Source organism: Prinia subflava, chromosome 11 (genome assembly GCF_021018805.1).
Source record: "Prinia subflava isolate CZ2003 ecotype Zambia chromosome 11, Cam_Psub_1.2, whole genome shotgun sequence".
Taxonomy (NCBI): domain Eukaryota; kingdom Metazoa; phylum Chordata; class Aves; order Passeriformes; family Cisticolidae; genus Prinia; species Prinia subflava.
In genome coordinates, this window is record NC_086257.1 from 989,100 (window position 1) to 1,011,958 (window position 22,859).

A 22,859-nucleotide genomic window follows, 5' to 3' on the forward strand; every position below is an offset into this window, starting at 1 on the left:
GCGTGGCAGGGCGTGCCTGTGGGATGCCCTGTGCCAGCCTGAGGGGCCGGCAGCGCTCTCCACAGGAGTTTCTGTGCTGGGTGGGGGCCTGTGGCTGGTGTGATGTTTGTGAGGAGGGCTGGCCTGCTGAAGCCATGCTGGAGCTGCTTGGGAGGAGGAGGAGCAGGTGAGGGATGGCAAGGAGGCAGTGCCCCCGTGTGCTGTGGCAGGCCCGGGCCCTGCTTCCCCCCACGATACCTGGTGCTTTCCAGGCAGCTCCTCTGAGGGAACGGAGGCTGGCATGAACCAAACCAGCAGATTTTATTGCAATAATCACCTCTCCTCAGAGAAGGAGATAAAGGAACAGCTGGGTAACATTTGGCATGACTCAGTATCTCAGTACCAAAGGCAAAGTCATGGCTGAAAAGATTACGCTTGTAAACTGAGGGGGCTGGCTGTTTGTCTGCCCAGGGTAAAGGTACAGCCGGGTGCAGGGGCACTGCCCAGCCGTGCGTGGCCGTGGTGGCAGGGGCAGGCTGTGTGTGGCAGCGGTGGGGGAAGTGGGGGTGGCAGTAGCAGGCGGTGGTGGCAGTGGCAGCGGTGGTGGCAGCGGTGGTGGCAGTGGCCGCTGCCCAGCGGTGCCCCGGGAGGTGCCGATGCCCGGGAGAGGAGGCTCAGTTCCGGGCGGCAGCGGCGGGAGCGGGGCGTGTGAGCCCCACTGCCCCGGGCCAGCAGCGCCACGCACCCTGCCCGTGTCCCTGCCCGTGTCCCTGCCCTGGCGCGGGGCCGGCCCGAGGCAGAGGAGGAGGAAGAGGCGGCGGCCGTCCCGGGGCGGGGCGGGCTGGGGCAGCCGGTGCCGGGGACGCTCTGTCGGTGCGAGGCTGCGGGAGGCACGGCCGGGTAGGACCGCGGCTCGCGTTATTGCTTTTGCTTCTTTTCTGACCTCCCCCGACCCCTTCCCAGGAGCAGGAGCCCCGGCTGAGCGCTGCCGGCTCTGGCCGCTCCGGGGCTCTGCCCGCTCCCGGGCTCTGCCCGACCCGGGCTCTGCCTGCTCTGTCCGCTCCCGGCTCTGCCCGCTCCCGGCTCTGCCCGCTCCCGGCTCTGCCCGCTCCCGGCTCTGCCCGACCCGGGCTCTGCCCGGCCCGGCCCAGGGTCCGGCTCTGCCCGGAGCTCTGCCCGCTCTCTGCTCTGCCCGCCCCGGCTCTGCCCGGAGCTCTGCCGGGCCCCTGGCGAGCCCCTCCCGCTCCTCGCCGCCTCCTGGCGCGGGGCCTCGGGCGCGTCCCCTCCCTCTCTGCCGGCGCTTTTCGCGTTCTGAAAACCTCCCCAGCCCCACTGCAGTGGCGCCTTCCCAATCCCAGGTGAATCCCCACTCCTAGGGTGCCTCTGGGGTCTCTTTCCCTTTTCGGGGCGGAGGAGATGAGAAGAGCGGTTAGGATTGAATGAGATCAGATGCTACTGCATCAAAAAGAAACCAGGAAGAACAAAGCAGCAGAAGAAAGAAAAGACAATGAAATCAAACCGACCAAGGAGATGTGACTACAGTGGCTAATTTACCAGAAAGCAAAGGGAACAGGGCCTCCAGTTGGGAAACTTTCAAACCTCAGCGAGGTCTGGCAGCTGCTGGGAGTGGGGAAGTGTGGCTGGCAGCGTGTCTGAGGCTGACACCTCCTGCCCGCCAGCATGTGTCAGACCGTTTAGGGTGGTAATGGCAAGAATTCACCAATTAAACAACATTCCATCTCTTTTTTCCTGAAATGTTTTCCATGTGTGCTGTCCTAAAGGGTAGCCTCTAATTTTTTTAATGATGTAAAGCATTGATGTTTGTCTGTCTCCCTCAGCAAGGTGCTTTCCTTAGCTGTGATTCATCACCCTGTTTTTCTGTTCCAATTGAGCTGCTCACTTAGAGCACTGAGACAATCAGTGCCTCATCCTATGAGCTGGGCTCAGCATTATCGGTGGGTTTGTCCTTCAGAGCGCGTTCTTGGTAGACTGGAGGTGTTTTGAGTTTCAGATTCTTGTGTTTTACTGGCAATTGTAACCCCAGGGAGGTCAGTGATCTGGTAAAACTCGAGCAGACTGGGAGAGGTCTGATAAGAGTGGAGCCTGGATTGCAAATGCTTGTGTGTTCTTGGGTTGCCTCTTGAGTCTTCACACCCCGCCAGAGCTCAGACCCTGCCGAGGCACCGAGGTTTGCTGTCAGGGCTGTCCATTGCCCTCGGATCAGAGGCTGTGTTAAAGGCTTACATGCAGTGTTCCACTAAGAGTTCTTGTACATTAAACATGAGGGTCAGTGAGTTAATCTTTGACGTTGTCAGAGCATTCCCTGGGAGCTCAGTCCCTTTTGGCAATGAGTGGCCAGATAATGGAGCTGGGATGCTTGAGGAGGGGAAGAATTTCCTTGCAATTCCCAAGCATGGAAGGAGTCTGGCAGTGGTGGGCTGTGGCTGCTGTGGTTGGAGTCTCCAGTGTCCTGCTCATGTGTGTATGCCCAGAAGGAGGTGAGGATCAGACATGATCCCCAAATACATTATTTTGCAGAAAATTTGAAAGCAAAGTACATTACTTTTGTCAACATTTGCATCAGACTTTCTAAAATCGTGAATACTTTTTGATTGACAGCTTTGCCTCAGCTGCAGCCTGGCTTCCCTGGCCAGGCTGTGTCTCCCCAGTGGTGTCACCACCTTCCCTCTAAATGATCTCACACCTCGTGGGAGACGTACTCTGGCAACTGAACCACAGCTCCTGTGAGGCACCACTTCAAAAACAACTTTTTGTTGAAAACAAAAACATGGTAGGCCTCAGTTTTTAGAAATTGAATACTAGACAGAGTGAGGGCCTTTAATGGAAAGTGCTTTTTTTTGGCCCCAGGAGAAAGACACAGTTTTCAATAGAAAAACGCCATGAGGGAGGTTTTTTACTAGCCCTGGGCAGAAATTCCTAAGATCCAGTATTAATGGAGGGATGAGGAATGAATGCAGTCTGTCTTGTACATTTCTTGCCTTGACAGCATCCATGAGTGAAACACTGACTGCCATGTCATCCTGGAGGGGCACTCTCTTCCCTAGGAGTAGGTGGAAATGCAAATCTTTCTGCTTTGCCCCAGAAGCCTGCATGGTGCAGGTGGATATTGCAGTCCTTTCACGCCTTGGTGGATTTGGTGCTGTTTGCATACCAGTTGCTCAGTTCCTAGGCTAACAGAGCAGTGAGCAGCCAGGTTTTTCTCACACTTTTGAGGTGTGAAAAATATATCAGAGTTGTTTGGCAGTGGAAGTTCTGCAGCGATGCTGTGTGCTGCACCAAATGCTGTTTCCAAGGAAAAATGTCATGAGCGGGTTCTAAAGTTGATAACCATGGGTGTCTGTTCTAAATAGTGGATTTTATCTTCCTTGTGTAGTGTTTGTCTAACTTGGCAATGAATTTTAGTGAAATATTTCTGGCTTGTTTTTCATGAATCACATTAAAGTCTGTCAAAGTGTGGCTGGGAACCTTTCTCTGCAACACCTGGGTATGAGCAGTACTGGAAACAGGATCTGGCAGAAATGGACCTTGTCTCTGAACCATTGTGGTTTTTCTAATGAGATCAGTTTGCCACCTGCATCTCTCAGGGGTGTGACTATTTTAGCGATTTTGTAAGCATATAAACAACCTTCTGACCTTCCTCCCTTCCATCTTTTGCTTTATTCTCCATTTCCTTCTCTTCCTCTCCATCCTCTCTCACGGTGCTGTGTCCTTGCAGACATTCCTTACTGCTGGTCTGAGGTGAACACTGTTTCACAGCTACTTCAGACAAGGAGGAAAGAGCTTGCATGTGAGACAAAGAGCCGTCAGGTTTAACAGCACCCCCTGAACAGCACAATCAGCCAAGCTTTGGTAGCACCCTGGTTCTCACCCCTGGCTGCTGAGCGTTTGTGGTGGCTCAGCTGTGGAGCCCTGAGTGCGCTCCTCAGAGCTGCTTCTCCAGGTCACCAACAGAGCGGACTTCACTGAAGAGGTGGGAGCAGTGAGGCCAGAATTCCCCACTGAGTCTGCTATCCTGGAAGTTGCTCAGATATAGGGAATTCATGTTGAAGGCCTGAATATTTGGGATTATACTTTCTATTTATTGTCAACAGTCAAAACAACATTGCCACTGAAACTTCTGTGGGAAGGTTGTGAACTATTAATTATTTTCAGTCTACTTGGCATAACATGAAGGATTATTAACATAACCAGTCTTACAGGTGATGATAAATTCAACAAGCATTACTTCTATTTTTTTAAGAGGTTGGTTTTCATTATTATTAATCTTTCACATAGATGCCTTATTCCTGCTGACACAAATTCTTTTTAGAGCTGACCTAAACCTTGTAATTTGCCAGGAAGTTAAGATATTTATTTAAAATCATTTCCCCTCCTAATATAACAAGCGGGGTTTTCCTTTTTTCTTGTAGAAAGCAAAACATTGTGATATTATCTCAGTTCTGCAGTTATCTAACATTAAATTCTGTGTTTTACCAATCCATCTTAAGAGAAAGAACATGTCTGTTAAATCTTTGTCTCCTCCTTCAATCAAGCACTTTGCTAATAGGCCAGGAGGAAAATAGATTTCAGTTATTCTTATATATTTACCTTCAATATTGAGTGTAGCACCCTGAATCACAGAGGTCAGGCTGAGAATGGCTGTAAGGCTGGTGAAGGGCACGTGTACATTTTGGAGCAGCCTCTGCTCTACCTGCAGCCTGCTCTGTCAAGTTGCTCACAGCTCTGACGTGTGACTGGCAATACAGTGGGAGTGCTGGACTGTGAGCAGCCAGGGTCTGTGGCTGTGATTACATCTGTTCTGGAGAATGTGTGTTACTCTCTTGCTGGATCATAGCATCCACGCTGAAATGAAAGCCCAGCTGAAGAATCTTGCTGGTTTTACTGCCTCCATTGCGTGTGTTCAGGTGCTCTCCAAGCATGCCTTCCTTTGCTGTGCAGTACAAAACCACACTGACTGCAACAGTGTCTGCGGGCTCAATGGCCTTTGGAAATGGAGCAGTGAAACATAAATTCATGACAAAGTAACATAACAATGCAAATACCTGTTATATGGACTGCAATGTATGTGTGAGAAAAGTTACTCTTCTAATAGTCTAAATAGAGAGCTTGTTTGTGTGTAGGAAGCCAAAAAGTGTCACGCTCCTCCAGTGTTATTCTTATTAATAGTGAGTATATTTATCTTTTCCCCAGTGAGCAAGTGTTGAGGGTGTACTCATAGTTAAAGGAAATTAATCTGGTTTTGGTTGTTACCCGCTTGGTCTGGCACATCAGAAGAGTGAAGGTCACTTGCTATAGCTGGAAATACTCAGGCTGTTTTATACTGAGAGCACTGCTCTTCTGCTGAAAACACACCTTTCAGTACCCCACTACAGCTCTTTTATCACTGGCTTGCTGAACTTCACCTAGTCTAAACAAAACTTTGGTGCCATTACTTGTGTTAGTTGGTTTTGTTTGAGACACAAGGGTTTTTTTAGTTTCTCTGAAGTCTTCCCTGTGTCCTTCCTCTGGTACAGATGGTTTTGTGGTGCTTGATGTCATCCAATCACAGCATCACAGAATGGTCTGGGGTGGAAGGGACCTTACACAACCTTAGAGATCATCTAGTTCCAACTCCCCAGCCATGGGCAGGGACAACTTCCACTAGACCAGGTTGTTCAAAAAATACAATACAATACAATACAGTACAATAAAATAAAATAAGCTGTCACGAAAAATGCTGTTTATCCTAAGCTGAACTTAAGCACAGCCCTGGTGCTCAGAACAGAGTGCAGGGCATACCCTACAAGCACCTCTGCCATCTCCACCTGTCCCTAAGTCTTTTGGCTTCAATTAGACAGACAGGAATGTGTAGCAATGTAAAAAATTGCTTATATCCCTCTTTTCTACATGCCTCCACAGTTATAATGCTGCAGACAAGTAAATATCAAAAAATAAATGTCTATTTCTTGTCTTGACTTTTAACTCAAGTAACATTTCAATGGCAAAGAAATGTCTATCCTGACATTCATCTTCTGTGATGTGGTCCAGTGAGTAACAGTGTAAACTGTGTTTAAACATAGCAATTACAGAGAACAAAGGGGTGGCTGAGGGAAGCTGGGTTTGTCTATGCACATTACAGGGCTCTTTCAGAAGGCAGCAGGGTGTCCTCTCAACTTTGGTTTCTAAAATACAGATTCAGATGATTTTCCTTTGCCCTAAAACTCAGCTCTCAATGACAGCAGCTTCCTCAGAAGGGCTCAGACTATCTTTGACACTGTAGGGAATTTTCTTAGGAATGACCTAGTGACTTCCTAAATTTCCCTGTCAGTTTTTTTTACTTGCATTCTTCTTTTCAGATTTTTCAGCTGCCTGTTTTACTTATTCTGTTTTTGGTGAGTTGGACGGGAACACGGAAATCCCATTTTTCATGTTCCCCAGCTGCACAGCCAGTGTGTTATAGTTCCACCTGTGCTGGCAGGGATTTCCTGTTTTAGAAGATTAATTAGAGTTGAGCAATTCTGAGTTCCTCTAAAATAAACGATTTTCCTTTCCTGTGTGGAAGGGGGATTGCAGTCTTCTGGGCTGTAAACTTGTTTAGACTCACCAATGTAGCAATTGGTACCAGTTAGAGACACTGGCTGGTTCCAGTTCTGCTCTGTCACGTCAATGTAAATCTGAGTAGCTGCTGTTGCTCTCTTTACCTCTTTTAGAGGTGTTTGTTCTTTCAGGAAGAGTTTTTTGTCCAGCCAGAAGTTTGTCTCTTGCTCTCTCTTCTCTCTGATTTAAAAGGCACTATCTGTATTTATTATATCTCCAAAAATTATTGCCCTGGTTGACTTCAAAACCTTAATCCCTCAAGCAGAAGTGGTTTCTAACACACCTTCCCAGTTTGGATGGCCCTAAGCATTCATGTGCAAACTGTTTTCACTTGTTTTCTGCCTTTTTCCCCCTCTTTTTTTCCTTTTTTCATTTCCCCTGTTGAGGTGGTCAAATGGCCCGCATTTCTGTCTCACCCACTCAGCTTATCCTGGTCTAGTTCCAAAGCCAGAGGGTGAGGAAATGGCCTTTTTCCTCAGGAATGGTGCTTTGACAGTATTTCTGTCACATACCACATTCGCTTTTGCTTGTTTCTTACCTTGCTGTGAAGGGTATTTGGACATCACTTACTAAGGAGGGCCAGAGTCTGGCTTCTACTCACTTTGCTTCTTTGGGGGAGCAAGATGGGAAAGTCACAGCTGGCAATTCCCAGATCTCCAGAGTGGCAGCTCTTGGGGCGTTGCATCTCTGCATCCAACACACACGAGTGAGTGCAGAGTCACGGAGCAGGATGTGCAAAGAGGGGTGACAGGGGACAAGGAGGGGGAAGAGCAGGGGAAAGGGGACACTGTGTCATCCAAAATGAATAGGAGAACATGGGGAAACAGCAAGGAGTTCATGAGGGACATTGAGATTTCTGATCTTTTTTCTAATTTAGGCACGAGATATAAAAATATACGTATTCATATATTTCTCATATGACTTGCTTTGAAGGCTACTAAGATTCTCCATGAATAAAACTCTTTGTTCCTCTCTCTGACCTGTCACACTTAATCTTTTCAAACAGTTATGATTTAGCAGCAACTGTAAGAAGATATTTGAACTGGTCTCATGATTCCACCGTGGCACCCAGAACCAACACAGCAGTCAGAGGTTAATGAGAGCTGTGAGAAATGAACAATTCGGGCTGCGTGTGCCACGGATGCAGAACTTGCTGGAGATGGCAGGGCAGCAGAAAGAGAGGTTGTCCCAGCAGACCTCATCAAACCCAGATGTGGCATTGTTGACTTGAGACTACCATGGATCTGAGACTAAGAAAGAAAACAATTCTTAATAAACACTTGGGAAATACTATTCAAGAGATTTAATTTTTCTCTCCCTTCTGTTTTATGTCAAGTGGAATTTTGGCCACAAACCAGACTTCTGTGGGTTTTTTCCACTGTGTACTTCATCTCATGCAGTTTTAAGGATTTAGACTAAAATACGTCAGCTTAGCTGGAGAACATTTTTTTTTTAATTTGATGTAACAAAAATAATTTGGTAATGATTTCAAAATTCATGTGGAAAAAATTGGAAAAATATTTTGACAAATGACAGGCCTCTGCTAAATACCTTTGCAAAAGTCACACTCAGCCATTTTGGAGAAAAAACATGGACAGAAATTGAGCTAAGGCAGTTCTTTAGTAAATTTCCCTTTAATATTATTAACTGGACATCAGATAGGGGGAAAAAAAGAAAGGAAAAAGATGAATTGTAAACCTTGGAAAATCATATTTAACTAGATGGAAACACCATTAACAGATGGGATGAATTGGAAAAGGCCAAAATGTACAGAAGCTGACATGTGCTGAGGGAGACTGTTTTGGAAAGAGGGTTGGACCCAGCAGGATTCCAGTACGTGTGAGGTTACAGGTGGGGGTATGTGGGGTCAGCCCCTGCAGACCCGGAGTACCAGACACAGCGTGATTCTCTGGCAGTAAAAAGGCAGGCGATAAAAAGGCAGGTTGCTAATCAGACACTCGGTGTGTGTCAGAGAACCTGGGGAAGCGAGCACGGTCACTCGGGGCTGGAGCAGCCCTGCCCTGCAGCCCCGGAGGGACCCGCGGGGTGCGGGGTCGGCACCGCCGAGGGCAAAGCCCCCGAGCAGCGCCGTGCCAGGGAGCGACAGCCCGGGGACACCTGGAACAGCACCTGGAACAGCACCTGGAACAGCACAGCCCCCCAGCCCCAAAGGCACGAGTACAGCGAGCCCCTCTGGGGAAAGCCAGGCAGGAGCAGCAGGGCACAGCGGAGGGCTCTGCAGGCAGTGCCGCAGGGTGCGTGAGTGGGAGAGCCGAGGGTTACCCCAGCGGGGCCTGCGGTGCTCAGCCAGCCCAGGAGGAGTTCAATAAAAACTCTCTGTCCCAGACAAGATGTGCAGCACGGACACGGGTTTGTTCTCGTTAACCAGGCTGTAGAAGCACTTGCCAGGTACATCTGAGCAGGCGTGGCAAACCCAGTGTTGCACTCCTGCAGGGTTCCACATGCTGGGAGGCACAGCCCCTGCAGGGAGAAACACAAAGCTGCTTTGCTTGGGTCTCCCTGCATTATTCTAATTCAGCGTTTACACAGTGCAACAGCCTCATTTCTATCAGATAATAATTAGGGTCTGTTCACATTTTTTCATCTTTTGAGGGAGGTTATCACCTGATCTTTAACAACTTGAAATAATCAGTTTTTTAATAGAGTTCAAATGGCTGAGCCACTATAGGACTGCATGACTGTTCCCCCAGCTCTTGTCATGGGGGAAGGAGAGAAAACAACAAAACAAAATCATGCTGTTTTTCAAGGCATATTTTATGGATAATTTAGCTGAGCATCATCAATTCTTAGGTTTGAAAATGATTATGCCACAAAGTGTAATGGCATGTTCTTTGATAGAAAACCTGACATGCTGTAACAGGATCTTGTTTTTCATATCTATGTGTATTTCTTTTTAACATATATCTGTGATAACGGTAATTTAAGATGTGATTAAGATTAAAAGAGGTGAAGTATGCCTCTCTCTGATACTTTATTCAGACTTTTTCTCAGAGGAATATTTAGCATACGAGTCAAGATTTAAAGGTTAAATAAACATCTTTAAGTTAAATTATCAAAGGAAAAGACTAATGTTTAATGATAGTGTTTTAAGAGGTTATTTTGGATCTACTATATGAAGGAATTAGCATAGGATGGTTTGGAAGTTTACAGGTGCTGTTTGAGGAATTGACACTTTTTTCACTGGCATGTAGAGATTTCTTTTCCTGTATTGTGACTGCTCCAGGTATTTGCTCTGTTGTTAATGTTGCTCGAGAACAAAGGTGCTTGAGAGCTGATACCTGATACTTTTTTTTGCTGTTTTGAAACACTGTCTCGTCCTCACTGTAAGTGAGTCACTGTAACTGAAAATTGTACTTGACAAGAGGAATTCTAAATATAGTTTAGTGACACGGTAAGGATGTACTTGAAGTTTCAGCTCCAGTGATGTGTTGGTGTCCATTGTGTGGGGGCACTAGAAAGGGTTTGTGTGAATGCTCTCCTGTTTTGGCCTTACATCACAGCTCTGCTGTAGGAGCTCTGCAGGGTGAGGTCTGGATGGATCACTGCAGCTGAAACAGGTTTGCCAAAGTGCTCTGCTCCAAGCTCTGGGAGTGAGCACACAGCAATAAGGATACAGACCCATGTGCAGTCAGGTATGTAAACATTCCCACTGCCAAATGTGTCCAGGCTGTCATTAACATCCAGTTGTGGCCTTCCTGCTGGATAGGTGTGCTCCCAGCTCCCTGGTGGGCTGTGGGATATCTGCAGAGAGGGCTGGGACACTGCTGCTGCCAGACTCTGCTTCATAACCATGAGCTTATGGTGTGTGACAGGCTGAGGTCTGGCATTTCTGCGTGTATTGAGAGCTAGGAAGCCAAACTGCTGTTGTTGCAGGAGGTGTGGATTACATACACCTGTACATGTGTGCAATGTGCACACCAACCAGGGCCCTCAGGAAAGCCCCTCTGCCTCTGTGTGTGCTGCCTTATCCCACGTGCTGCTGCTGGGGAGGCTGTGGCAGGTGCCTGCCTGTTCCCCTGGCCTTGTCCCTCTTCCCCTGTCCCTGTGGGGAGGGATCCAGGCAAGAGCTGGGCAGTACAATTCTGCTTTGTGGTGGGGATGAGTGGGTGGGTGGGGGGAGGGGGGAAAGGACAGTGCAAATGCTTTTCCTTTGCTGTCATCACATTCCTCTCTGAACCAGGAATTTTTACCTGAGCTTTGGTGCCCTCAGTGCCCTGGCTGATAAACAACTTTTCAGGTGAACTTTTCAGGTCTTGAGAAGTCTAGATGCCTCTGGTCTGAATGTCCACTTAGCCCTACCATTTTTAGAAGTCTGGAAATCAGTAGTTTTATTAGTCTTTCATAAAAAGGGTTATTTCACAGCATAAAGAAGAATTTAGGCTGCAGTGAGTTACCCTTTCTTAGGAAAGTAGCAGTGGCTGGCCAAAGCTTTCTCCAAAGGTGTTTGTGGGTGGTTTGGTCTTTCCAATAGTTCTTCTGTGTGGGAACTAAAAGCAGCAAGGAGTAGCATTTGGGAACCCTTCTTCAAAACACTCCTTACTGAGCACTGGCATTCCTGTGATAGCTGTAATGCAGTCATCAACCATCTCCTGAACAATCTTCTGAGCAGGACAGGCTCCTTCTGGCATGGGTTTTGCTTTGTGCCTGTCCTGATCAGCCCAGACAAAAAAAAAAAAAAAAAAAAAAAAAAAAAAAAAAAAAAAAAGCCCATATCAGTTCCTGAGATGTGCACAACAGCTGCCATGTAATTGTGACCTGATTTTGCCATAGTGGGTGTAATTTCAGTTCCCCTGTGCTTTTTGGTCTTTGAACAGTCCCTGTTGCTGGTGCTGTAGTTGTCAGACAGGTGGGAGGCCTTGCTGCTGGAAGCTGTGATATTCCCATTTCTTCTCTTCCAGCTGTGGGAGATCAGGCACAAAAGGCTGCTGCTGGAAGCAGGGGGCAGAGAAGGCTTGGAGGAAGATGTTCACTGGTATTCCTGCTTTCCATTTATTGCCCAAACAGGAGCATATTTCTTACCAAATGCAGTGACTTAGATCCTTGGATCTAAGTAGTGTTTAGTGCTGCTGGTGCCACATCCTCAGTTGGGCTGCAAGTTCAGTTGACAGGAAAAGAGTTATGGAAAGGAAACAATCCAGCTCAATCCACAGCTCTCAGCCCTGTGCAGTTAACAGACATTAAATGAAATAATATATACTTGGAAAGAGTTATAGAAAACACATGAGGTTACCTTCCTGCTTAACAGCTCTGCTCTACTTACTGCTCAGGCATTTTTCAGAGTGGAATTTGGTGGTGTTCCCTGGGAGTTCCTAGGATACTTGAGCCTAGGTCAGTCTCTCCTACAGAAAACCCTCATGAAAGTACAAATGGCAGTGGAAAACCCCAGAAATTTCCTTGGGCAGTTCTCCCTTGGGACTAATGATTCTCAGTCTCATGGAGGTGATTCAAGAGCCCATCTCCATCCTAGTGATGTGAATAACCATGTCCCCTTTGGTCTGCTGGCACATAACTGTCTTTGCCCCTGTTGTGGAGTGTCCCAGACAGTAAAGCAGCAGGAATTACTGGCATATGCTGTGCAAGCAGTGGGCATGCCTAAAGTGACACTGAATTCCAAGGAGATTTCCTCTCCCAGATTGAAAAGAGCTGTGGCTCCCCTTGGACAAAGATGTGAAAACACCTACTCTCAGAATTGGGGTGGGGAACACTGTTGGGCAACACACAACGGTATGACAAGGCTGGTATAAAACATCCTTGGTGGGAGGAGAAAACCCCCAGCTTGCTTCCATTGGAATTTGTCATCTGTTCTTAAGAGTATTACCAGAACTGCTTTACTCCTGAGACATCAGCTTTCCCCACTGCATGGGCTGTGAGGCCAAACAGAGGCTTTCAGAGAGGGCCATCTCTGAGCAAGCTACATTTCCAAGAGGTTTAAAATCTACCATGGAGATGGGGCAAGAGGAAGATTCCAGCCAACATTTAGTGGGAAGTGCCTCATTAATGATAAGCTTTAGGTGGAGAAGAACTGAGGAAGATGTTTTTCCATTATCACAGGGGGAAGCAATACCAGTTAAGGCAAGGCTTGCAGCAGAAACATTTACTGGAAGTGTTTACATGTTACTTAATACCTTGACATGCATTATTCAACTTGTGTAATATCAGCTGGGGTGGAGCAGGGAGGAATGGCTTTGGCAGGAGAATTTGTTTGCTCCCCATGGAATATTTTCCTGGTCGTAGCTACCTTCTTTGGCAATGAGATACATTCCAGGAATAGAAAAACTGTTCTTAGCCACATTTTTATGAGCTGCTGGAATGTGCTCTCTTGTGAAGGTGACCCAACCTTGTCCAGACGGCTGCTCCTGCTCTGAGCACTGCTACCCTGTTAGTCTTTCTCCAGGGTGGAATAGAATTGCAACAAAGCCCCCTGTGAGCCCTCTCCAACAGGAGAGCATCCCACTGAACAGTGGAGCCACTGAAATGGGTGCACTTCTCACTCTGGAAATAAACCCCACTTTCCCTCGCAGAGGGAGGCAGCAAGCGCACTCTCCTGAGCAAGCCACTTCAGCTGCAGTTCTCCTGATGTCCTAGAGGACTTTCTGAACTGCAGCCAAGTGAGCTGCGTTGAGGAAAAGGCAGGGAGAGTTCTGCTCATATGAGCAGGGCTGCAGTCACACAGTGAAGGAGAGGAGAAGGAGAAATAAATTGGGAAGCATGAAGTTCAGCTGGCATTTCTGCCTCCCTCATCCACACAGACAGTAATTTCATGATTCACCTGCTGCATGATTTTGTTTTGCTGACAAAGCTGTGATAAACAAAGACTTGGCATCTGTTAACAAAGCATCTGATAAACAAAGACATTTGCATAGTTGTTTAATCTAAAGGCATATGAGTCATATAAATGAAACTTTTGTCTTGTGATAGACTGCCAGGCAGAGTGGGTGAAACACACAGGTTTTGATTTGGTTAATCAATCCTTGGAAACCCTGTAAAAAGTGATTCAGCACAAAGTCTGGAGTTTCCAAAATAGTAAGGCAGGCTTGATTTCTAGTTTTGAAAGGAATAATAATATACTTGTACTCTTACACTGCAACAATTCTTAATTTTTTTTGTGATGGCATCTTGCCAGACTTACTAATTTTAGCTCTTGTAGACTAAAAATTAGGATAATGCATCTGTAGCTCAAAGAAACTGTCTAAAATAGAATTCCTAGAAATAAAATGGGTCTTCCTGATTCAGGATGGCTGGATTGTCTAGCAATGAAAGGCTGTCAGAGCAATGCTTCAAAAATGTACTGCATTTTAGGAGTGTTCCAGGAATCTCTCCTGCATTGGTTGTGCAGTGCCCGTTAATAACACTGTTCTGAAATGTGTCTGAGTGCTGCTTTTGGCTGCTTTGGATGGGACATGTGGCTCTGGGTTATCAGAAGTTTAGTAGAACTGTGAGATGAATTTATTTCTGTCTGATGCAGCAGGGAACTGAACATTCTTGATTCTCACCAATTTCAGTGTGTGCTTGTATGTCTGTTTGCACTGATTTAGTGTAGGACAGTTTTATAGAAAAATAAACACTGAAGTTAGTTGTACATGAACTAGTATTAGACTTGAAACACAGTTAATAAGACATCTGTAATTGCCTTTTGAAAGCCTATCTGCTATATTTATGTATTCTGGGCAGTCCTTTAAAAATAGAAACTCATCAGTAGTATTAAAATTACAACACAGTCACCAGAGGGAAGAAGTTAGAATCTGAGATTTTAGACAGAAATTCAAAATAATAGTCCATCTGTAGTTAGAATTGGTATTTTTGAGGAATGATGATGCATGTAGTATTTGTCATTTTTCTAGTGCTTACAGATTTTTTAAATTTCACAACTACTTTTTTTGTTTGCCCTGCTATGTAGGTATAGTGTTGATAAGCAATGAAATGATGGTTTTGATCATGTTTTCCATGGGCTAATGAAATGTTAATGCAGTACCTGTGTCTTATGGTAGCAGCAATATATCACATTTGCCTTTATCTCTTTCTCTGGTTTGCACATCACGTGTAACTTGTGCGAGGTAAAGAAAGATTTGGGTTGGAGCAAGTCTTTCATGGTTTGCAAAGTCACATGGCCAAATTCTGAGGTGATGCCCACTGCAGGTCAGTAAATGTGTTTGACCCAAAGGAGAGTTACATCAGTGTCCTTAGAGGGATAAAAACCTCTGTTTTCTCTCTTGTGGCAGTTCTGACAAAACAAAGTCTTGCTAACTGTGACTTACACCATTGTGGCTGGACAATGATTTCCTTTCAGAAAACTTGACAAAACATCAGTGGAAAGTCTCCTCAAGGTGAAATTCTGAAATAATACAGTGTTTTATATCCATAGTCATTAAAAAGTGTGACAGCCTCAATAGTATTCCTGATTATTACTGGTTTTCACAGTTGTCACATCTGATCTCTTATCAGAATTGCCGTAACAAAAAGGCCAGCTAGAAAATAAATATGCAAAGAGGCTGAGAGAGAGACAGATTTCCTGTAATGAATCTCTTTCTAGTCTTTGCCTCTGGCTGAGAATAGTAATATGCCATTAACCCAAGAGATATACAACATGCTGTGCTGTGCTTGGAAGGGTGTCAGAAACTCCTCCTGTAAGGATGAGAAGATATTTTATTGCTTTTCCAATTGTTGGTTAGTCTAATCATAGTAAGCATTTCAGCAAAAGGGGACTCCTTGTGAAGGCTGGTGTTTGATTTTGGTAATTAGCAGATTGCAAAGAGGGGCTGGTAACACAGATGTACTGAGGCAGGTAGAGCAGCTGTTACACTTGAAGTGCTGCTCACACATTACAACCTGCTGGACATTGAAACCTATTTTTAGTAAAAGAATAAATAAGCTGGCTGTGCCCTACTTTTTGTCAAAGTGTGTCATGGGGTCTTCGTATTTGATTAGAAAAGTCGGTGGAAATAACACAAGGGAACTCGGTGCCTCGACTAAAAACTGACATTTCTAACAAGCCAGTTATGTTAATAAAATGTTAATATTGGTTATGAGCTCAGGCCCATAATGTAGGCAGAGGAAATGATAGCTGGTGGGAGACTTGTCTGTGTGGGATGTGAGGTTACATGTGGACAGAAGTCTTGTTCTAGTAGGCACTGGCCTTTTGGATGAAAGAATTTGTTTTGTATTGGTTGTATTATTTTTACAAAGTCTGTGTTAGGAAACTGGGAAAATGAGAGACTACATGGAGTTACTTGTATATAAAGGGAGAATGTAGCAGGACAGTCAGCTGGCCATGTCAGGATGCTGTTGATTGTTGTAAAGTCTTTACTCTTCCTAATTCTGAGTAGGTTTTTTTAATCTTCACTTGCTGATACAAATGGAGCTCCACATATCTCACAAAAAAGCTGTCTTGTAAAGTGTGACCATACCCAGAAAAATACCCAGATCTGTTCTGCAGAACAGATGCAGAAAAAGATACATTGGCTAGGGTATGGAATTAGTGACAATAAGTATTTTCAGTCAGTTTGTCTACAGGTTAGTGCTATTAAAATTTTGCTCCTTATTACAATAGAATTTGCATAAACTGATCAAAATGCCACCATTTAAAAGTGCCTGCCTAGGAGCTCCTGCCCGTGGGGTTTCTGTGCTTTGGAAGCAGCAGGACCATGTTCTTTCTGGCTGTGGATGTCCCTGGTGGGGTGAGGGTTCAGCTCCCAGCCCTTCCTGGCACAGTGCAGAGGGACTCTGTGTGGAGAGCCCAGGGAGCAGCTGTGTTCTGTGGGGTCACCAGCACAGCCCGTGCTCCCAAAGGACAGCCTTGGTGGGGTCAGGCCTCCCCCAGGCAGGACCTGCTGTGCTCAGCAGCTCACACAGCTTGTCTGAGCGGGGAAAAGCAGAAAGGGCTGAGCCCAGCAGTCCACAGCAGGGCTGTGTCTGCCCTCATGGGTGCATCAGCTGACGTGCTGGTGATCCTGCTGTGGCACAGCAGCCCGGAGGTCAGGGAGCTGAGGAAGAGGCCCTGTATGTCAAGTGGCTCTGTGTCATTTAAGTTAGGCTTAAATTTTTAAAATGAGAGGCCTCAGACATGGAATTCAGTGGGGGGAATAGGACAGTGAAGTGCTAGGATGGTGCCTAGGCTGCTGCAGCTGGATTTGAGGAGCTGCTGCAGCTGGCAGAGGGGTTTGCCTCTCTGATTCCTGTACGTACCCTCTGGGTTCTCAGAGAACTTTTCTACTGAATTATACTCATGTTAAGTAGCTTGGTTTAGGAAAGCACTGTTAAAAGCTGTTTGTTCCTACTGCAGGCTTTTTTTCTTTAGCCAAACCCAGCATTCTTTTGTCTGACATTGGTGCTGAACATCTCTCAGGCTGTTTGCTGCTGCTGCCTCCCCTGCACCGGAGTCAGCATCAGACACAAAGAGCAGCTTTTACAGACACCCAGGCTGGAGCACAGGCACAGGGCCCCAAGCACTGCCCAGAGCACCTGTGGGGAGTGTGTGCTCACAGCACTGGGGTGGCATGTCACACTGTCACACAGTCCTTCAGCGTGCCATTAGCACTTCTCCGTGCACCCCGAGCGGCCCTGGTGGTAATGGCCAGCTTGGATTTCACAAACTGGGCTGTCTGACAACTGCAGAGATGGGGGAGGTCCAGGAGGCCAACTTTTATTTATCACCTGAGGCTGGTACAGGCCCATGCTACCCACATTCCTTATCCTCTTTGTCATCTCATTTACTTGTGCTGCAGTACTTTAACCTAGGGCATGAAATCATGGATTGGGAATCTCTCTGTGTTTTCCCTGCAGGAGATTAAATATACCCCTTGAAAGTTAAACCTGATTCTTGGGATTTACTGTACTAAACATGTGGTTTGAAATAGTCACAACCAGTATTATTCACTTGTTTATTAACACTTCTTAAATTTCAGTGACCAATGATTCCATCTTCCAAACGGTAACAACCTGCTACTTTAAGCAATAGGGGACATATTTTTTCTAGTCTAGATGAAAGAGGGCCTTTAAAGGGAAGATGAAAATTTTGTTAACAGAGTTTTTGTTAACAGCTGTTTTTTGAATATTATAAAGCAAATAGCTGGCTTTCCTCTGGTGACTGCTGAGGAGAGGGACATGTTATTTGTCATACACAAGATGTTCTAAAGCCTTTTACTTGGACAGCAGTAGGCAGCAAGCTGACAAAGGGATGACCATGCAGTGTAAAGGGACCATTATTCTCTCTACTACTGCTCACACAGTTTTGAATATAACTTCTTTTTTTTTTTAAGAAAAGAATTACTGATGAAACATTCTCGCGTCATTCTGTATTCACCAGAAAACATTCCTGTGCATTAACTGCCCAAAGCTCATTTGGTTTGTAGATGTTGTCATTGTATCACAGTACCAGACAGCAGCAAGCTGCTATAAGTGTTTAAATTTTCTTATGATTTTTTTCTAAGTGTCTCCTGCCCAGTATTTTGCTGTATTCTGGATCATTGTCCTTTAGATTTAATAACTTCAATTTTTTTCAAAATTGCTTTTTCTGCTTCAGGCCAAGCATCCTTAACATGGCATTTCCACTTGCCATTTTTTAATGTCTGAGTCTGCTGCCACGGTTCTGTGATGTTTCCAAATACAGAGACAACTTAGTTCCTTTCTTCTGATCACTGCAGTGACACAGGATGCAAAGAGTGTAAACCCCAAAACCTGAAAATGACACATTTTCAAGCAACCGAGAAAGTGCCCTAGGTGTAGGGCTGTTTCACATGCAGAGACATGACTCAGATGCAGCCGTTTTAGACAAAACCCTTTCATTACACTGAGAACACATGTAACAATAGCCTGGGGGGCAGAATAATAGAACATTTGTTGTTTTGTGAAGGGGGGTGGGAAGGGAATCTAAAGATAAGGAAATTGAAAATTAAAATGATATTTGAAGTCTAGTGGGATTGTTTTTTGCATGCCACATAGGATATAAAAATATTTCTTTAAGATGTTTCAAGGCAAGTTCATTATCAATATTGCACATACTGTCTGTAACAACTCCATGTGTGACAAGAACATGAATATCATGCAAGCTGATCAACTATAACCTGAAATATGTTAATAACTACTGATTGAGATCTCTTTATTCCCCCTGCTAAATACTGAGATTGTATTTGGAGGCATAAACCAGAAAATGGATAGGAAATTTGAAATCAGGGATTACAACCCTGCAGAAAAACTCGGTGTGGTCAGGTTTCATTGAAGTCTATTCACAGAAATTGTCTATACAAGACAGTTTTAAAGCGCCTGGGGCTCTCTGTGTGATAGACACTTCAAGGCATCGTTATTTGATTGAAAAGATGGCAGTACAGCAAACAGGGCTGCCAGCCTCTGGATGTAGCCCTCTGCTCAGTCCAGTAAGACTCTCACATCATACTTGGCTTATGCTTTGCAAAGACTGCACTGGATCCTGTAGAACAACCAGCTAATGTCGCAAGATCCACAGTAAATAACTCTCTTAAAAAAAAACGTTATCAGGTCTTTCCAGTCACAAACCCATTTGTCACCAGTGAGGCCAACTACTGAGCCAAGGTTTCAGTATCTAAGCCAAGACTATCTGGAATATTTAATGTCAAAACCACAAGTATTAGAATGATTTGAAAAACTGCATATCTGGGACTTTTTACAGTACTGGATTTCATTAATACCTCATTTCTTCAGAAATATATTTCAATTGCAATGTAAATTTTAAACAGAGGAAACAAGTGGCTCAAGAGGCTGAACTAAACTTTGTTATATAGAACATGGTCCATTTGTATGAGCTGCACATTTGCCTGATAAACCAGTTTCATTTGAACTCTACTGGCATTTTTTTTTCCAGGAAGAAGGGAAGTCAAATGAAGTTACTACACTCTGTGGTGTGAAGTAGCAGCATGATGTTTAGGAGCAAATGCCTGTGGTACTGAGCAGACTTAAGGAACTGGTTAAAAGCAGGAAGAGGAGCTGTTAATTCATACAAGACAGACAGACTGTGAAGGCAACTGACACACGGTAGGCAAGATTTCTCATTAACTTCTGCCCTTCCACTGAGATTTGCCTAGAGGTAGTATTGCATGATCATCCCTCATGCAAAAATCCCATTTGCTGAAGTAATAGGGGAGATCATTGTCCTTTCCAGAGATTTCCAGTTAATCCATGTTGTGGTTGGTTGCGTCGTTTGGAAAAAGCAATAAAGCATTTCCTAGGTATTTTCTAATCCAAATTTAATGGACTTTTAGTGCCTTGAGAATCGGCAAGGGAAGTTGAGGAAATAAATCTATCCACCCATTTTCAAAACTGGAATGACTGGAAAAATGAACAGACTAAAATAGACAAGCTTAATGATACAGCATGATTATTAGCATAGGGATGTTAAAATGCGCATAATGGGATGATACTCTTTGTGGACACGGATGTGCTACGCCTCGCCCTGTGCTCATTAAAGCCAGCAGGAATGCTGCTGCTGATTTCAGTGGGCGGGGACCGGCCCGCCGAGTGCAAAACTTGGTTCATTACCGGTTACATTCTGCCTTCCATTGATTGCTTCTTTCCAGCCTTAGAAAACCCTCTTTTATATAGCTACTAGTTTCCATGCAAGTATTCCTGACAGCTCAGCACCAGGACTCTTGAAATGAGGCTTTATCAGGGAATTCCTCGGCAAGGCAATAAGCGGCTCTAACGAGCTCTTCCCCGCTGATTTCCGAAAGGCGCTTCGGGAAAGGTGCTCCAGGCTGAGCCTTTCCAGCGTGCCCGCAGTCCGAGGCTGCCCGGGGCTGCGGTAGCGGCGTTGCGGGGCGCTGCGAGAGCGAGCCGCGCCCGGGGAGCGCCGGAGCGGGGCGGGAGCGGAACTGCGCCTCTGTCTGTCTGTCTGTCTGTCTGTCTATCTGTCCGCGCTCCCAGAGCGCCGGGGGGTCCCGCCGGGGGGTCCCGCCGCGGGCTCGGTGGCCCGGCCAGCGGCGGGCCGGGGCAAAGGCGACCCCCACCCTGCTCGCCGCCCGGCCGCAGCGCCGGCCGGAGGCGCGGCCAGCTCCGGCCCCGCCGGGAAAGGGGCGCGGCCGCAGGGCCGGGACGCGCCGCGCCATTGGCCGCCACTCGCGGGTTGATAGCGAAAGCCTGGCCCGGGTTGGCGGCGGCGGCCCGAGGGCGAAGCCATCGCCTTGGAAACCCCGGCGGAGCGCAGCGCCGGTGCCGGTGGCGGCCGACGGAGCGCTCCCCGCTGGCGCCAGCGCCGCCGCGCTGGCTGGGGCGGCGCGGACACGGCGGCGGCCGCTGCCCGGGCAGGTGGGTGTGCGGGCCGGGCAGGACCGGGCCGTGCCCGGGCTGCGCTTCAGGCGGGGCGGGACGGGACAGGACGGGACGGACCGGCGGCACCCGCTCGGTGTCGTTGTGGCTGCTGCGGGGCTCCCCTCGGCCTCCAGTTCGCTGCTGGCGATGCCTGCCCGCCCCGGGCGCCGAGCTGCGCAGGAACAGGGCACCGCTCCGCTTGCGACACCGCGGTTGCTCAACTGCGCGGGCGGCCCCGCGCGGGGAAGGTTTCGGCGGGACGCGGCCGGTCGGCAGGGGAAAGGGGCCCCGGGGGCCGGCGGGGCAGGGCTGCGCTGGGCGGGCGCCTTTGTGCGCGAAGGCGCCGGGAGCGGCCCCGCAACAAGTGCGCGGTGCGGGGCCCGCGGCGCCGCCGCTCCGGCCCGGGGTCCCTCCCGCCGCCGGGCGAGCGGCACAGCCCCGGGCCCTTCGCTGCTCGGGGCTCGGCGGCGCCTGGGAGAGCCTGAGTCGCGGCCCCTGCTCCCCCCGAGCATTCGCTGGACAAGCTTTGCGCTCTGCCCCGTGGCTTTTTTCTATTTTTTTCTTTTTTTTCCCTCAGCTGAGAACTGTCGGTGATTGCTCTGTGAATTTTAAGTGGCGTTTCTATTACTCCGTACTCCCGGTTGTTTTCAGCTGGGTTTGTGTGCCTTGTTTTCCTTCGGAACCGCAGGAATTTGTATGGCAAAGCAGTATTTGGGAAATGTGTTGCAGTCAGCTGCTCGCGCTGTGCAGGGCGGTGCACAGAGTGATGCCTTTGGCGCTGCTGTCATCGTGTGCTCTCCTCACAGACTTCACAGACGAGGAGCTGCCTCTGTGTACGGGGGAAATAAATCTTCATTAGTCCCAAAGAGTTCCTGAAAGAGAAACGGAAACCTTTCATACCAGACTCACTGGTTTGTGTAGCTCCAACATGTGTGCTTAGCCTCATGCTGGACGCTTTCCAAAATCCGGAAAGCTGAGGTTTTACTGGGGTGTAGGGAGGGGTTTTTGTTTGTTGGTTTTGGTGTTTGCTTATTTCCCTCGAACTTTATGCACTTATAGCCTTTTCTTGTCACTAGATATACTGACAAGTTTTGTTCATTTGGAATTGACAAGTGTAGCCATAACTGTAAATATTGGGTAATAAGTCCCTGCTGCCATTATTCTGTTGCTATTGAACTTCATTCAGGCTTAGGAAGTTCCTGAAACTGTCAGCCCCAGCAACATATAATTGATGTTTTCAGGGCCATAGTTCAGGGTTTGAGGTGAGATAAATGCATGGAGCATGTTGCAGAAATTTGATTGGCCTGTTTTGCAGTATTAGCTAGAGACTCCCACAGCTGTACGCCTTCAAAGAGTAATTAAAAGGTGGAATAAAACTTAAGAGCATGCTTGCTTTTGGGAAAATTGCATATAAAGGCATATTGAACATCCATATGCTTGGCAAAGGGTTGTGAAGTCTAGTGGAATGTGATAAGGTGGCTGGATAATCAATCACCAGCTCACCTGGAAACTTGGATCTGGAAGCTTCAGTTCAGAACTGCTGGTGCTTTCCAGGCTTTGGGAGTGTCATGCCAGCAAGTAGTGCTTTTCGGGAGAGTGGGGATTCAGGAAAGGATTATTGAATGAAAATTCTGTGGTAACTGATTTATTGGCCTTTTTAGAAAGAATATCAGGGATATTGCTAACATCAAGAATGTTTTGATGTGTATTGCCTTCGAAACATGCTTGAGTGGGGTTTTTAATATCGATTGAATGTTTTGGGGGTTTGGTTTTTGTGTGGATGGGGTTTTTTTGGTGTTTTTTTTTTTTTTGCTTTTTTTTTTTGTTTTGTTTTGTTTTGGTTTTTTTGTCTTTAAACAAAGGGACCTCCTCCATGAGTGGTCTTAAAATATTTCTGTTGTTTGTCTATTTAAGTATCTATTTTTCTTGAGCAAAAATCACTTCCGTTCAGCCAGGTTTCACTTCCTTGGAATATCTGATGTCATGAA

At 46.7% G+C, this 22,859-nt stretch overlaps 1 protein-coding gene across 3 annotated transcripts in view; it reads left to right on the top strand.

The window, feature by feature from the left end:
* The first annotated feature begins 775 nt into the window (after positions 1–775).
* The window catches only part of PIK3CB (phosphatidylinositol-4,5-bisphosphate 3-kinase catalytic subunit beta), a 96,174-nt gene continuing 74,090 nt past the window's right edge, over positions 776–22,859 (top strand). The window contains exons 1-2 of one of the 3 annotated variants that reach the window (XM_063407810.1): positions 776–879; positions 19,430–19,599. The gene's annotated coding sequence lies outside the window, so the exon portion shown is untranslated. Of the gene's footprint in view, positions 880–19,429; positions 19,600–20,732; positions 20,869–22,859 lie in introns of those variants that run through there. The other 2 variants (XM_063407813.1, XM_063407811.1) reach the window with 2 other exon arrangements.